The sequence below is a fragment of the Crocodylus siamensis genome, chromosome 4, assembly GCF_052110815.1.
Source record: "Crocodylus siamensis isolate JL-2025a chromosome 4, ASM5211081v1, whole genome shotgun sequence".
Taxonomy (NCBI): Eukaryota; Metazoa; Chordata; order Crocodylia; family Crocodylidae; genus Crocodylus; species Crocodylus siamensis.
The window spans coordinates 132,124,316-132,141,198 of NC_143398.1; the positions used below are offsets into that span (position 1 = coordinate 132,124,316).

Sequence of the window (16,883 nt, forward strand, 5' to 3'; positions counted from 1 at the left end):
TCATTCCTCTGCCCTCTCAGCTCTACCCTTCCCTTTGCCAGGCTGGCTAAAGCCAGCAAGCTTCATTTTCTTAGTGGACAAAGGTCGATCACAGCTTTTATTTCTGAATGCAAATGTTCTAGGACATGTGCCAATCTTGCCCTCATTGATTACAGTGTAGCTTCTTTTTAAAATTTTACTCCCCCCCCTCCCCCCCCAACAACTTCTTTGCTTTTTTCAGGGCTGGGGGTGGGGGAGGAATTTTCTTTTAACTAGAAAGCTCAAACCTGGAAAAAAAACAAAGCAAGTGTTGTCATATACATTTTGGGGTTTTTTTTTCTTTTTTTGTGGGGGGAGTGTATTTATAAACAGTCATGTTCAGAGCAATTATCAAACAGCATATCTTTGGTACAGGAGCCTTTTTCCCTTCTGCGTATGCACATGCCTGCATAAATGAATTTATATAGTTTTGAATGTTAGTGCTGATAGTTGGTAATTGCATCCCACTTCAGTTGCTTTTTCCTATTTTTATTAGTAATGTGCATCTTGGCACAACTATTTCCATTTTCATATTTAATAGTTTTGAATGCCCAGTATTGCCCTTGTTTAGTTTAGAATTAATGTTTTTGTAGATACCTTAAAGATTACTTTTGTAATCTCTTAAAGGACCAGCAGTATATTTTCCTCTCTTGATCTCTCCTACGTGGATACATAAGCACACTCGCTCACTAATTCTGTCTTAAGTTATTAATGAAATACAGTATTTATGTATGTATTTTACTTCTGTAGGGTGGTGCCATTTATAGACCAAAAGAACATGTGGAGAACGATGTTCTGACTGAATCTTAGCTTGACAAGTCTTCTGCACACTTAAGATAGAGTATAGAACTAAGAAAAAGCTGAACCTATAATATTTAGTTTGTGTTGTTCATGTAACCAAGAACATTTGCAAATATATGAGACTGTATCATTGTTCTGCTGGAAAGAAATGTACTTTACAGGCATACAATGGCAATCTCAATCCTTCTGTATATACTAGTAGCACAAATTGGTTTCCTTTACATTGCAAAATGTGAAGACTTAGTAACATTTTATTCATGTTCTTTCTTTTTATTTTGTTTCTATGAATTTACCAAAGAAAAAATAAACCTAAACTGCACCTTTTCTCAAAAACAAAAATATTTAGAATATACCATAGATTTATAGAAGACAGCTATGAATCCAGGCCACTGAATGTATTGGATCAAAACCATCTACATAATAGTATTGCATTTGGGCTATTTTATAGCAACGTAAAACAGAAAACAATTCATAACTTTTAGTAGTAAAGCAGTATTTATTAGCTGACTGAGCTCAAAACCAGGCAGAATGTATACTGGTGAACAGTGTAGATCAAGAAAGGAATTTAAGAATGTATGACTCAAGTGGTAGCAAAGCTAAAATTAATTTCTTCAAAATATGTTTAGGGCCTGTGTAAGCTCCACAGTACAATACAAGTAGAAGAATAGCTGGGCTTCTTAACTCAAGGTAGTAGTAGTAGTTATAAAATCAGAAGAGAGTAGACATGCACACCAATGGGAAATTTAGCCTGCTTCGTGATGGATGACCTACTGTTACTGTACCTAGAAGTCTATTTTGCTAGCTTGTGCTATTGGTATTGCTTTGGTATTGCTGACTAGTAATTTTCAAAAAGAAATGTAAAATTACTTAAAGTGAATTATATTGCATTGTTCTAACGTAGCTGACTAAAATAATTGATATGGAAATGAAAATGAGGAGATATCGGTCTATTTCATAATGAGATTTTCATGCTTAAAACTTAATTCAAGGAAAAAGATGAAAAATAGTGTATTAAGCTGTTGACTTCATCTACATTTTTACATTTCAGTATTTCTGATATTTGAATTAAAATCAGTGATAGAAATATTTTATGAAACCGTCAACTTAGCAGTGTATCAGGAATTGTCCTAAAACAGTTAACTTCTTAAAGTAAGCTCTAAGGTATTGTTTTGTAGTTGGTGGAGTAGATGTGGTAAAAAATGTAGATAAAAATAATAGTGTCCATAATTTAAAACATATCTATATTGTGCTATTTAATATAAATTTTTCATTTAAATATTTGCATGAATATAAAAAAATAGGATATGCTGTTTATGACAGGTTACTAGTTGGGGGTTTTTTAAAATAAATCTTCACCTTAAAAATGGCTTGTTTTTTGTTTAAAGTCTTGCATATAAATGAGATGCATTCAAAAATCCCAGATCTTTTCTGCTCAAACCCTGCTGACAACCACTAAAAAGTATTTCTGCTACCAAATAGTATTGATATAATGAGACCAGGGAATGCAACAGTAAAAGTTAAATGTGTCCTAGGACTATGAGTAATATGAAGTGCTCAACTGAGAGCAGATATTATGCAAAACATCAAGAGTCGGCTGCTATAAAACAAAATGAGTGAGGCACACAGCACTTTACACAAATGGATGGATTATGATGTGGTAATCACCTTCAAAGGTGATAAATTGGACTTGAATTATTGAAGGCCAAACCCTGGCATCCTTACTCAGGCAAAACTCTCTTTGAAATCAATTGGAATTTTGCCTGCGTGAGCACTGCAGGATTTGGGCCAGGAGATATTAAGGAGAGATTTCCCCCCTTCCCTCCTCCCCACCAGCATCTCTCCTAATGAGATTTAGTTATTTGGTTTTGCCTATATCACATATTTAAAACCATTTTAAAGGTATATTTTATTTTATGTAGACATTAATACGATACTCCCTTCTTCTAATACGTTCTTGACTATTAGGAAACCTCTAGAAAGTTACAACAAAAAATGCAATGAAAGGCAGGTTTTATTTCATCCAGATATTTTTTTAAGAAAAGTGTCAATGAAGTGTTCCTCACAAATGGAATAACTGCTGTAATCAGCCTTCATCCCATGTGACACTCACTCTGGTGACATAATAAAGTGCTGCGGGGTCTACCAGGCTACACAGCAAGGCTTAAGTTCTCCTGTGCACACCGCTGCTTAAGAGGTGGATAGGCCTGTGATTGCAATACCTTCCATCCAGAAAATGGAAATGTGTTCTAATTAAACATTTTCCCTCCAAACTGCATTGCACGTTGTCAGCTTGACACAGGTGCAGGTAATCAAAGTGTTGGTTATAGCAGAGCTATAACAATGCATGGCCATGTCACTATTCCTACTGGTACAGTGTGTGAAACCGGCAAAAAAAAAAATTAAAAATTGGAAACATGAATGTAGGTTTCAGTATCTTGAGCACTATAGGTAGAAAACCCCCCATATTCTCTGTGTGTTGATTGAGTATGCATATGAACAGCATTTGATTTGTGGAAAGATATATATTTATTCTTTTTTGTGCATACACAGCTAGACACACTGGCAATTACAGTAAGAGGTAGAAAATACTGTGGCCAGCATATTAGATACGCATAGATAGATTAGAAAGTGGTAAATCAGTAGAACTGAAACAGGAGTAATTTTTAAACTGTGCATGCACTCCTGCACCCCCCATCCCCCTAACCCCTGAGCTGCCCTCCCAGTACTTATTAGCACAGACTCTCATACAAGTGTAAACCCCTTTGCACATGCTGGTTAATTCAGAGCCTGATCCAAAGCCTGTTGACATTGACCATCCCCCTTCTGTTGAATTTAACACTTTGGGTTAATCCCTTTGTGCACAAGCATTTGCTAAATAATGACATATGCACCTTTTACAGGTTTGCCTTTCTAAATCTGGTCTAGATCAGGAGATGTAATTATTTCATGATTTTTAAAAGAAGGATGTACTTATAAATTCAGAATCAATCTTCCCCTTTGTTACATCAACTGAAAAGCTCCAGGTAACTTCACTGATGTCAGGATCCTGCTAGTGCATGTAATCTAATCAGTAAAATGGCACAAATTTCTTATTACATGCCCAATCTTTTGACACCCTGAGTCATGAGACAGTACATGTAAATAAAAACTGGAGAATCAGGCCCTTTCAAGTGCTCTTGATATTTTAGGGCCATTGTTAAATTAATGCACTTGTCATTTTGAGTAGCTCTTTATTAAAAAAAAAAAAACTATTTTCTGAAGGTCAGTACTACCAATTATTTACTAATACACTGTTGCCTCGTCCGTAAATGTGTTGCATCTTAACTTGAAAAATAACAGAGTCTAATGGGAAGCCCACTGAAGTCAATGGGAGTTTTTCTCATTAAGCCTCTATGTGTAGTAGTTTGAAATTATGATGCAGCTGTAAGCATGACTTTCTGCCCTCTGCATGTTTTCAAGAGCCTGAAATTATTCAGGAATGTCATTTCCACATACATCTTAAAATAGATTGTGCATGTCAGTTATAGTTCAAAAGCCGATAAAGGAAGATCCAAGGAGCTTTGTGTCCCTGTTGTAATAAATGAGAGTGGGGAGGATGGGGGGTGGGAAAGGAAGAGCCACTGGGTTTGTACTAGGAACAAAACTGACGCTATGGCTTCATGCATAAGAATTCTCTCTTTAAATTAAAGTATTCTTGGAAGGGTCCTAAATATTTATGATACCCATGTGGTATTTCTTTTCTCCACTATACTCAAATCTCATGTCCTGTTACCTCAAATCTCATGTCCTGTTATCTTGTCAGGAAAAACATTCAGCTCCTGCCTGATCTTTGTAAAATATTCATAAAATTCGCTCTTTTCAAAACTTTTCGGATACATTAGGGAGAAAAAACAGCTTCTAATACTGATCATAGTTTTTGTAAAGGTGGGAGGGGAATTAAGAAAAAAAATAATTTATTACAAAAAGCAATGGGCCTTTATTAAACATTAATTTAATAAGTCTTCAGGTTCTAGAGCTCTTGGCTGAATGTATTTGAATTACTGAATGATATTTTTACAGCACTGAATGCAACTTTCAAGTCTTGCATGTCTTTAGCATGTAATACATACCTACATGCATACACATTTTTAATGGCTTAAATTGCTCATGATATTTCATAAAGAAATTGAAGGAGGCGAACTTTTAATAATCAGAAGCTCGTACAATTTTGAGAGTAAATGTAAAATACCCAATGGAACTAATAAACATTAGCATGTTGAGATACTAAAATTAGAAAAATTTTAAAGGTGACTATTTTCTTCAGTTTCTTTTCTTTTTTCCTAGCTTTTAAGAAATATAAAAGTATACTAAAAATGATTGATCTAAAATATTAAAAAGAAACTGCCGTATTTAATTTGTGTCATTTTATTTACTTAGCTTTTGGATTTTAATGTTTTGCAGTCATATTAGGCCTGTCACTTCGCATTCGTAACTAAAATAAATGTGTCCTATACCACAATAGGAAAGTGAGATTTGTTTGCTTTTTGACCGTTTGTTTTCAAGTATAGTGAGTTTCAACTTTACAGATTACAGTATTTGTAGTATAGAAAGGCTATATAAAATGCCTTCAAATAGCTTTACATTGTTCCCACTAGATGTTAGAGTTACTGATTTTAAGATTTCACCTATAGAGTATAATACATATGAAAAATCCAATTTTCACAGTGTTTTGAATATATAAATATTATTATCATGATTAATTATTATTATTAGTGATCTCTATCCAGTAGGTGCTCTCTTCATACATACAAGCCCTTTACATAGATTTCTAAATGTATCGGCACTCTTTTTGTATCCTTTTATTTTAACTCAGTTAATGTACAATAGGGTGTCTGGAGCAGCTATTTAATTGCATTATGGGATCTTTGTAACTGTACATTCATACTGAAATGATTCTTATTTTAGAATTATTAGATTCTTTCTTCTATATGTCACCACATTACTTTTTAAAGATTTATTCTTAGAAGTGTGGCTCTTACTTTCTGTTGTCATTTAACATTTTTAATCCCAGCCAGACGTTTGTTGTCCTTGACAGTTTATATTTGTCTTGCTTGTTCATCCAAAAATCATCCAGAAGTTTTTTAGGTCCTAATCCAGAGTCAGTTAAGCCTCCCATAAATGTCAGTAGGTTTGGGATCAGCCCCCTACAGACTGAACTTGAACAGGTACAGGAGACAGCCTCTGAATATAAATTGAAAAACTATTAAATTTTCTTTGGATTAGTTTGACTCATTTAAACAGTGGACTTCCAGAAAGCAGCCCTTGTTTTAATGCCTTTCTTTAACAGGAATCTCCATGTTGCAGAGGGTGTGAAATGGGGAAGTAAATGTCCCAAAATGAATAGAAACTGTACAAAAAGCCTCTGGAAAGGCCTACGGCCTCAATGACCAAGGAGTATCTGTTCTCTTGATAAACATTTCCACAGTTTTGAATGCTGTGTGAAAATTAAAGCTTTTCTCGTTCTTATTTACAAGAGCAGCGTGCTTAGACTTTGTATTACCTATTGTTAAAAATAAAACTATAGTTTATTACATTCACATAATTAAATATTAAATGGGTCACTACTGATTTTGGTATATGGATGTAGATTTCTCATTTTTCATTTATACTATATAGAAGGCAGAATTACCCTGAGATGGCCATCTGTAAATCCTGCTTCTTATTTATAATTTTAAAATACAAATATTGTATATTTATCATCCATGTGCACACACATCCACAGAATCATAGTAAATGCATAAAACATATTTATAATGTTATGTCTTTTATTTTCCATTAGTTAACCTTCTGCTTAATATGTAGGAAAAAAATTAAGCATCCAATATTTGTATTTTAACCAAAAATGTCCTTAGGCATCAAAACCTAAGCAAAAGAGATGAAAAATAGTATATAATAGCACTGCCTGGTGTTTGCATCCTCTGGTTGTACCTACTGAAAAGGGGAATTGCTTTCAGGCTGTCAGCTACTGAGTTAAAAGCTGCATGTATTGTAGGAGAGCTGGGCATGCTGGGAAATTGGTGGCACTTCCAGGAGACATTTGGGGCATTTTTACAGTTGTTCCAGGAGGTGCGGGGGGGGGCTTTAATTAGCAAGCACTTTTAATTAATAGAGCCTGAGTGTCACTGAAAAATGGCAGCAGGACGCTTTGAACTGAAGCTCATTGAAGGAACTTTAGTTCAAGGTGCGCTGCTGCCATATTTTGGTGTGGGGACACTAATACACATGACACCAGAGTCTGCTGGAGTGCATTAATTGAGTCTGCTCCAGCATGGTGGATTTGCATCACGTTGGAGTCTGCTCCCTGCCTGTATATAGGAGTCCTTCATGACTTGCTTTGCTTTGCTTCATTCTAGACAAGAGGTTTCATTAGCATGACTCCTATGATAGATGCCAGTGCCTTCATATTTGCTGATAACATTTGTATTTAATGACTCAGTGAAATGTGATGATAGAATCTGAATCTTAATTTCTTCAGTTCTGACAAGTTAAAAAGCACATTGAGCATTAAACTGAAACATATTTATCTTCCCAAAGTAGTAAGTCTTTTCTTGTGGGGAGTAGGAGATGTCTGTATTGTGTATGATTTAAACCCCATGAGCAGTTATGAAACTCCTGATTGGGTCCATGGACACTGAAATTCCGTAACCGTATTTGTCTTCATTCTGACTATCTGATGAGCGGAATGCAGTGAAGAGTGCACACCGAGCTAGTCATGTATTGAAACTCACGTGGAAAAGGAGAATAAGGGTATTTCTTATAAACTTCCTGCATAAAAGTCTGAGTTTTGTAACTTTTCGTGGTCATTTGGGTGTTCCTCAGCTGATGTAGGCAAATTTAAAATAAAACCTTCTATAAAGAATGATTAACAAGCTTCCCTAGAGAAGTGAGTAGGAAAAATGTAGAACTATGTCTAACTGTGTATGCTACTTTTAAAAAGGCTTGTAAAGTAAGAACAAATCAAAACTCCCAGTATCATCTTTCAGAGATAAAATCTGAAAATTTACTGGGTGGTGAATGGTATGGTTGATTGCAGCTCCTCAGTAGAACATTTGAAAGGTTTTTACTGATGAAAAAGTTTTTTTATGCGAGTGATTTGGGCTTTACATAGATACATTTCACTATGCATTCTAGTATTACTAATTCTGAGCACTAGTTATAGAAGAGGTTTGTTTACTCTGCTACTGTTACTCCTAAGGAGTGAAATTCACCTCTGTAGCAAGCCATCTGAAGGGTTATGCATCATTTAGGTCTCACTAACACTAACTTCAATAGTGTGTAAGCCTTGTTCTGACCCTTCACAGGTGTGAATTTCATCTGTAGGGACTAGTCTGTTAAAAGCTTAACTACTGTGTGGAGTGTGCCTACTCCTGTGAATTATTTCATTGTCCCATTGATGTTGGAGGAACTCTACAACCAGTTCACGACTGGCTACTTTGAAAAATGTGTTGGTGAAATTTGGGGTTTTTTTAGTTCCGCTTTCCTAAACACCAGATAGGCTCTGGCTATGATTTCCTCTTTTTTGGTGTCGTAGTCTGATGGAATGCCTGGATAATTAGGCTTTGTTTCTGGCTCTCTTGTTTTCATCTAGTCACTGTAAATTTTCCCCCGCCTCAGTTTCCTCATTCATACAGTGAGAATAGAAATCTTTTACTGCTTTGACAGAACAGTTGTAAGAATCAGTTAATGGCTGCATGTGCAAAGTACAGGATAAATAACAAGTGAGAATATTTTTTTAATGGTGGAAATCTAAGTTGTTTTGAAATCAGTACAATTTATGCTCATGAAATTGAGGGACTAATAACATTAATTTCCAAAAGGCTGCAAATATATTGTGATCTTACCTTTTACTAAAGTTTTCCTCTAGTTTTGCAGTGAGGTCTGAGAGGGCCTTTGTCTCTGAAATTTCACTATTATTCATAATCTAAAGTTGGATATTAATTCAAACTTTCAAAAGTGGAAGATTAAGGCCTTTCCTAACCTAACATGCCATGTTTCCTTTGCCAACACCTTCTGGTAAATTAGGTACGCTTTTTGGAGCATTCATAAGTGATAAGAATGATTACAAGGCACAGTGTAAAAGTCTCTGCTTGTATCAGAAAACTTAGTGATAGAAGAAATCTATTAAATCATTTAGTCCATTCCCCTTTCAATGTAGGTGTGTCTGTAAAATTATGAAAATGTATGATGATGGATATCTAATGTGGTTTATGAAAATAAATTAGATGATTAATTATAAAAATACCCTTGTAGAATACAAACGATGACCATGGAAGCAAAAATTTACGAATCATACCATTTCAAACTTTCCCTCTAGTATAGCTATCTGGGAGGAAGTTTGTTAAAATAATGTATGTGATATATTTTATATCTTCCGTTTGCGGACTTTTTCCCCGATAAGAGTTCCATCCCTTTCACCATAATATATGCGTGCGTTCGTTTTTGTTTTTTTTCCTTTCGTTACCATCCCATGTTTCTTACTGGTACTAGGGAGTTTAGTTTCTAGAAGAACTATTGAGAGTGCCTGGACAGCATAGTTTTGGCATTGTGTAGCAAATTACACTCATCTCAAATTAACAGGCTTTCTCAATAACCGTGTCTCCAGTTTTTCTTTCTCATCAAGGGTACAGCTACACTTAAGAATGCCCCCAGACACACACGATATATACTGTATAATTAAGTAACAGACTTGCTTAGAATATGACCAAGTAGAGGAAGCCATATAGAGTCTATGGCAAAACCTATAATATTTTTGTAGTTATTATAGGAGGCTAGCTTTTTAATTAATATTTTAAATGCCAGTTCATTTTTCTACCTTTCTTCAAGTGTGTTATTTACATCCAGATCCTGCAGATGTTTATGCATGTGAATTACTTTTACATGTGTTTAGTAGACCAAACCGAAAAGAAAAAATCCCATAACATCTACATGATTGTTCCTTCCCATTTTCCCTCTGCCCTGCTGACAGCCCATTACAGATATACTACTTGGTTAGTAGTACTTCTGTACATGTTTATAATATAAGAAAGTCCTTTAGCCTGAATTAGCTTGCTCTAATTTTTAAAGGTTCAACTTAATAGATCTACAGCCGAATTTTAGAGGTTTTGAAAATCAGAATGTCTGAGAATGAGCATTTAGGTGTTTCAGATTGGACACACGCACTTTGTGAATGCTTCCGAAAATTGCCTGAGACTTATAACTACTTATGCTCAATACAGCATCTGCTGCCTCCAGGTTTGTGGCCCTATGTACTAAGTGTTGAGCAAATCCCAGGTAGGAATGGTCCCTGCACCTTTGTTTAAAGTCTTGAGAGTAGATGGAAGAAATGAATGTGATGAACTTAAAGGGGGAAAGTAGAAGGGAGGTTGAATGTTATAGTTTGTAGTCTTATTTTGCCAGGAATCCTTTTTCTTTGTACTTTTTGCATAACTGTGCAAAACTAAGTCTTGTATTTTTTAATGGTTTTCTGGTTTTGTACCACTTTTTGTTTCTTCACCCCGTTGTCTAAACCCACTCAGGATGTCTTTTCAAAATTATTGGTAGGCAGTGCTGTGGCTGTAGTGATTGTTTTAGTCTCTGTCCCTCCTCTACAGTCAGTGCCTGTCTGTGCCTGCAGCTCAAACCAGAAAAGAAGACAGAGTTAGTATTTTTCCCCTCCTTCAGTGAGGTGGGTGGTATATTCAAAATGACCAGCAGGCTCCACCACACACTCAAGTGGAGACTGGGAAACTCACTGCATCAGAGGCTGACTGGCAGATTTGGAATATGATCTTTATACTCTAGGAAAGAGAGATACTGACTGCACCAGGAATTCAGTTTCAGGGCGTAACGGGGGGTTCGGTTTCAGGGGTAAATCTGCATGTGAATTAGAAATCCTACAAAAGAAACCAATAGACAAGAAGTCTATACATGTACAACCATGGTAGGTAATTTTACTTATTTTAGTTTTGTTCTAATCAGGGAAGGAAAACTACTTTTGGGTCACTACTGGCATGAAAGTTTGAATCGTAATTCAGGAATTCTTAATAAAGAGCCTTTCTCATAGTCCCCAGAAACGTTCCAATCTGTATTTTTTTTTTCTTGTAGCCAAACTAAAAAAATTACAAAAATATAGACTTGGATTCAAAATACACATCCACCTTATTTTACTAAACACAAAAACACACCGTTTATATAACATATTGGTTTTGTTCGTCTTTAGTATGTTAGTGTTGCAGAGCTTACTGCATAAATTAGCTAGGAGCTGATTATCATTTTCAAGGAGGTATTTTGTGAATAGCTTAATAATATTGTCTGTCTGTAACATATTGGAGCAGGCAATTGCAGCAGTTTCTACACAGACATGTAACTTATTAGCTCCACTGGGGTTGCACAGTGTAAGACAGTCAAGAACGTGCCTGTTGTCCTGCAAGGAAAAAAAACACTGGACACTAAAGACACGTAACTGGTATAGTGAGGAAAAAATATGGAATAAATAGTTTTTGTTTTTGTTATTTAAAAATATGTCTATTTTCTCTAGCAGTCAGCAGGGTTCTTTTGTAAGAAATTAAAGTTATTTTTTTTTTAAATAATGAAAAGTTATCCAAAAATTCGTGCATACTCAGCAGAGTTTTGTTTTCATGGTTTTTAGGCATGTTTAAGTCCTAGGCCTTATCGGGATTTTTTAAAGCAAGAACCCATTAAACAAAATTTTCAATTTGAGATGAAGTGACAGTTTTCAAGCCATAATTTTTAAAAAAGAAAGGAAAAGGGAAAGGAAAGCTAATTCACTTCATATACATGTACTAAAAAGCAAAACCAATTCACTTAAGTAGATGCAGGATCAGGCCCTAAATAACTGTTTGTCCAATAGTACTGTCTCAGCTCAAATGCTGTCAGAGTTACGTTTTTCAACAGGCATGTGTTGTACTGGGGGGTGGGGGGAAGCCCATGAAAAACTTAGAAATATTATATTTTTAGTGGGGAATTTTATGTGTTAGGTGACATATTTTTAATGCAGTACTACTGTTTTATCCTATGGTATGCAATACTATATTGTATTGATTGTATTGAAAGCTCATCTGTACTGCAGTTTCTTCTAAAGACCTAGAGTTTTAGATTAAAATGTAGTTTTCATGCAGAAAGAAGCTGCAGTAAAAGTAGTAGTACTACTAGTTCTTCCAGTGATTAATAGCAAAGCTTGCTTGGAAGTTGGTCTTTGATTTCTTCTGTTTAACTGTAGCCCTAAGTAAAATGGGGTTTTGATTTATAGAAAATGTAAAATTGGGTACAGAAAGTTTTAAATTACAGTAACAGTAAAAAATTCCCACAATAATCATCCCATATTGTTTCAATTCAAAAGAGCTAAGGGTTGATTTGTGTGGGAAAAAACCTATAGCAGCCAAGTTCCGTGTTCAAAACTGGGGAAAAAATGTAAGTAGTACATTTCCCTCTCTTGGGAAATATAAAAAGTTGATTATCTTTAGATAATAAATGCGTCAATACAGACACTCGCATGTATACATTCTACCTTAATTTCTGAGATAAGGTACGTGCTGGTTAATTTTAAACCATTTACAAGTTTTAGCACACTTTCTTGCTTTGATGAATATGTTAAGTTGTAGAAAAGTTAAGTTGTTATATATTAAAACAACAATGGAGTAGTAGAAGCTCCATGAAATACAGAATCCTTAACATATGTCTTGAAAAAATATTTTACTATCTTTTTAGAAGTTGTTTACATATGTATACAAAATGCTGCTATATATTCCTTAATTTTTAGTAAACAATTTGACCTAAATGTATTTTATTTTTGGTTCTCCTTGATCAGGGTCCACCCCCCGGCTGCCCTGAGTAATACATTCTTGCTTCAATGTGCTTGTGTTGGAAATATTACATTATACCATAATCAGTATAGATGCATAGAAAGCTAACGCTAAAATTATGTTTAGAATCATTGAAGATATTTAGAGAAAAATGAATCTTAATTCAGGACTAAATCACACTCTGTTTTTGGAGGTAGATACTGAAGGATATCCTCGGTGTAGCTATTTCATATGGATACTACTGTAATTTAACACTGAATCTGGCCCTTCATTTTTAATTTTATGTGCCGTAATTCATTTTAAATTTAATTTATGGAATTATAAAATAATTGTAATTAATAGGGCTGACTCTCTAGCTTATAAAATGATACTGCATACGTGGTTTTTGTTTATATTTTTGTTTGGGATATATAGAGTTAACAATTTGACTAGTATCCTCTGTGAAATGATTTGCTGTTTCTGTGCCATTTGGCTAGAGCCAGTTGGCATAACCAAATTTCAGAATTTAAACATAAACTGCACAATCGATTAGTAGACTTAGAAAAATATGTACTACATTTCTTGATAATTTATTAAGGTAACATTTTAAACATCAGATAAGCTGTGTGTTTGTGCCATAGTCTGCCACTTTAATCAAGATAAAAATTTAAACACAAATCGGCACTGTCTTTTATATAGTGCTTCTAAATCCATGCTAATTGGTACCAGACCTTGGTAAAGAAAAAAACTGTCATTTTCATGCTACCGGTACCAGTGGGCGCTGCTCCACAGCTGTACCACATAAGAAGTAGAGACACAAAAGAAATGAAAGAGTCTATAACATGCATTCCTCTATAACCTACTTTTTCATTAGAGTATTCCCTTTAATTAAGCATGACAGTTTATTGTGAGTAACACAGTTTATTTTGCTTAGTTTACTCTAACATTTTGCTGGCTATAGATATTTTTAGGCTTAATTTTAAGATTAAAAACATTGTCAGAAACAGGTTGGAAAATAAGTGTCAACTGTACTTGCATGCTCTGTGGGCAAGGACATCTACATTAACCAAAACAGAATATTTCTAATCAATACTTTTTTCAACACCAAAACATATTCTACACTTCTATAATCCAGGTTCTACAGTACAGTATGTTTCTTTTTACATTTTGAGAGATGGGGTATTTCTAGGGTGAGTTTTTTTCTTGAGAAAAAGCATCATAAATTATCTCTTCAAATTTATATAAAACCTATATATATGAGCTATAGACTGAAGTTGTACATTCTAACAGCACAGATGGAGCTTGCTGTCATTAGAACTGTTTGTTGCCTGTTGGAACAGAGAGCATATTTCTATCATGGCATCAACAATTTCTAAGAACTGAGGTCAAAATAAACAGGTTGCACTTTGATACAAGAGCAATCTGGAAAACAATTTAAAATTCTCATGTAGATACTTGAATAAAAACTTATTTTTTATAGCAAGGCCTTTATTTTATAGTACTTGGTAGGGGTAGATTGTTGGTAATGGGTAATCCATTATTAGTAAGTGTAGATATACAGTTGTTTAGATATATGATTTGGGCCTTACTTTAGGGTGTAGAAGCACAACACCCTAGCAATATTTATTTTAGGAAGCATTTTATGAGTAAGCGAGAGAGGTGATCCTAGAGCAGATGTAACAGTTTTAAAAATCATGCTCAAAATAATTATTTGTGTTGGTTTTATTACTCTGAACACAGGGAAGTAACATCGCTTACAAGTGTGGTCCCTTTGAAATCAGAGGGAACCATTGTGTGAGTTGAGGTGGAATCACATGGAAATGTTTGCAGGATCAGTCTGTGTGATTTTCCAGGTGAAATCTTGGGCCCATTGCAATAAATAGGAGTTTTGCTTTGGATTTCAGAAAAGCCAGGATTTTAATTCCTAGTGTTCAACAAAATTGTGTGTAACAGGACAAATACATGTGATAATTTTGGTTTAAATAGAGAAATGAATGGGTATGTTTGTTTCCTATCCAAATGCTTTTTAGCTAAAGTTTCCACAGCCACATTCATTTGTAGCTAGTTACTAGTGTTCGCCCGGTCACAGTTCATTTATGGTTCTTGTACAATTTTTTTTTAAAAAAAGATCGATAGATAGATGTAGATGTAATAATCTTTGTTACATTCTTATTCTGAGCCCCCACACATGCATACACAATACAGTTACCATTTAGGAAGCTGTTGGATAGAAAATGCTTTCATATATCCTTTAAAAAAATTCTAATCCAAGTTTCAACAGTTAGGCAAAAAAAATCAAGTCTTATTTCTCTCTTATAAATATATCTCTATGTATCTGTAACATAATAAATCGCTAATATTGGTGTGTGCAGTATACTCACCGTAGATCAGTATTTTAAAAGCTCATATAGTAAATTAAAATTATTTATTTTAAAGCAAGAGGGAAGGGAGAAAAACACATTTCACATATCTCCATGGTTACCACCCAGTTGTGATTGACCCTTTTAGGTAACTTTGGGGCTGATAGTGACATATATGGATTACCTGATGCCAGAGTAGTGTTGCTGTTCCGTCTTACCTTCTACAGCCACCACTGCACCTTAGCTACAGGGTTGGTGAGTCATTTGGGAAATAGATTTAGGTGTTTTTAGGGAATCATCTTCTTTCACTAATCATGCTTTCTTTGATCCTGAAGCTATTGCGTGTGTCAGTGTTTTCCTTCCTTCCTCTAGTCTTAGGCTGTTAAATGAGTATGGGTACAGCTGTTAGCCACACCTGATCTACATTCCCAAAGCTTAGTTTATGCCACCAGTGCCAGGAGCTGCATGGGGAATAGGATTTAAGTAATTTGGGATGGGGAAAAGGGTGGATGGGGCGGTGGGTCCAGGGTGGTATGTCAGGGGGGCTAAAAATAGCCCATCTGGGTAGGTGTGGGGGATAGGAAGAGAAGAGCCCTGGGACTGGGGTGAGCAGCTTGGCCTTTCCAGCCCTGTGGCTGTGCTCTGAATGCAGACAAGGTATTGATAGAATGGGTTAACCCATTCCTGTTCTAAGTTAGTTTATCTCCTCGGGTGAAATAACTTAGATCAGTCCTACCATGTTTTGCCTTATTTAACCCCCATGAATGCCTGCACAGATAGATATTTAGATCTACCTAATCCCAGTTAAGCCAATCTACATGTAATGGCTGTACATATCCTATGAGTGCAGCTAGGATCTTTCTTCCTGTCCCCCTTTCCTTACACCCTGTACTTCTTTTTCCCTCCCTCTCTCCCTTTCTTTTAACAGCACACTGAATTTACTTAGATGGTCTGAACTTCAAACATAATAAGAATTTTTTTCTTCTGAGGCAAGTTTCTGTGAACCTGACAGACAGACATACAGACAAGCTTGGACCTGTTTTTTAAGAAAGCCCGAGGGACTCGTTTGCCAGAGTTTGAAATTTCCTAGGAGCTTCTTGAGCTCTCCAATGCCTTTGGTGCCAAACATAGGACTCTATTTTGTCTCCCTGATCTTTTCAGAGGGAAGAAAGTATACATTAGCATAATGATGGTAAAGATGCAACTAAAGAAAAGAAAGAAGTGAAGCAAAACTACTCAAGGAATTGACGAAAAACATTTGCTTAAAGAAGGTGGCCTAATAAAAGCATCTCAGAATTGTGACACCCATGTTTGGGGGTACTTTGGAGTTGTCTTATAGCCATATTTTTCCTACTCAGTTTGGTTCCCCCTGTGAGTTTCACTCTACATTTTTTAGACTTGAAAAACATACAGCATGTATTTGAACACACAAAGGGCATTTGAATTTCAAGGTCTTAAACAGGTGGCAGGGCAGGAAGAATATGCCCCTTAAAGCACCTGATAAAATGCTCTTGACATGCCATCTTTTTTGCACCTTTGTATTTCATAATATTTTTAACACTATCAATAATCCTGGGCCTCTGGGCCTCTTTGATCTGTGTGTTTAAGTAATAATCTTACTGACTACCTTAATGGTAGCTCTAGTTTTTTGTTGTTCATTGATTCCCCAGATTATTGCACATCAGTCTTCTGATTTCAAGCATACTTTTTAGGAGGGGAAAATATGAAAGACGTGGAGGGAAACCAGCTGAAAATTATGTTATTCTTGGACAGTTCTAATAGGTGGTTTGACCCGTGTGAAAAAGATGTGCTGATGTTGGAAACAAGGCTGGGTGCTATGAATAGACCAAAACTAAAAAATGACCACAACCAAAATAGATTTCAT

The 16,883-nt window shown here is 35.4% G+C and overlaps 1 long non-coding RNA gene across 4 annotated transcripts in view; it reads left to right on the forward strand.

The window, feature by feature from the left end:
• Positions 1 to 16,883, forward strand: part of LOC149866508 (uncharacterized) — a 129,659-nt gene that overhangs the window by 1,751 nt on the left and 111,025 nt on the right. The window lies entirely within an intron of this gene.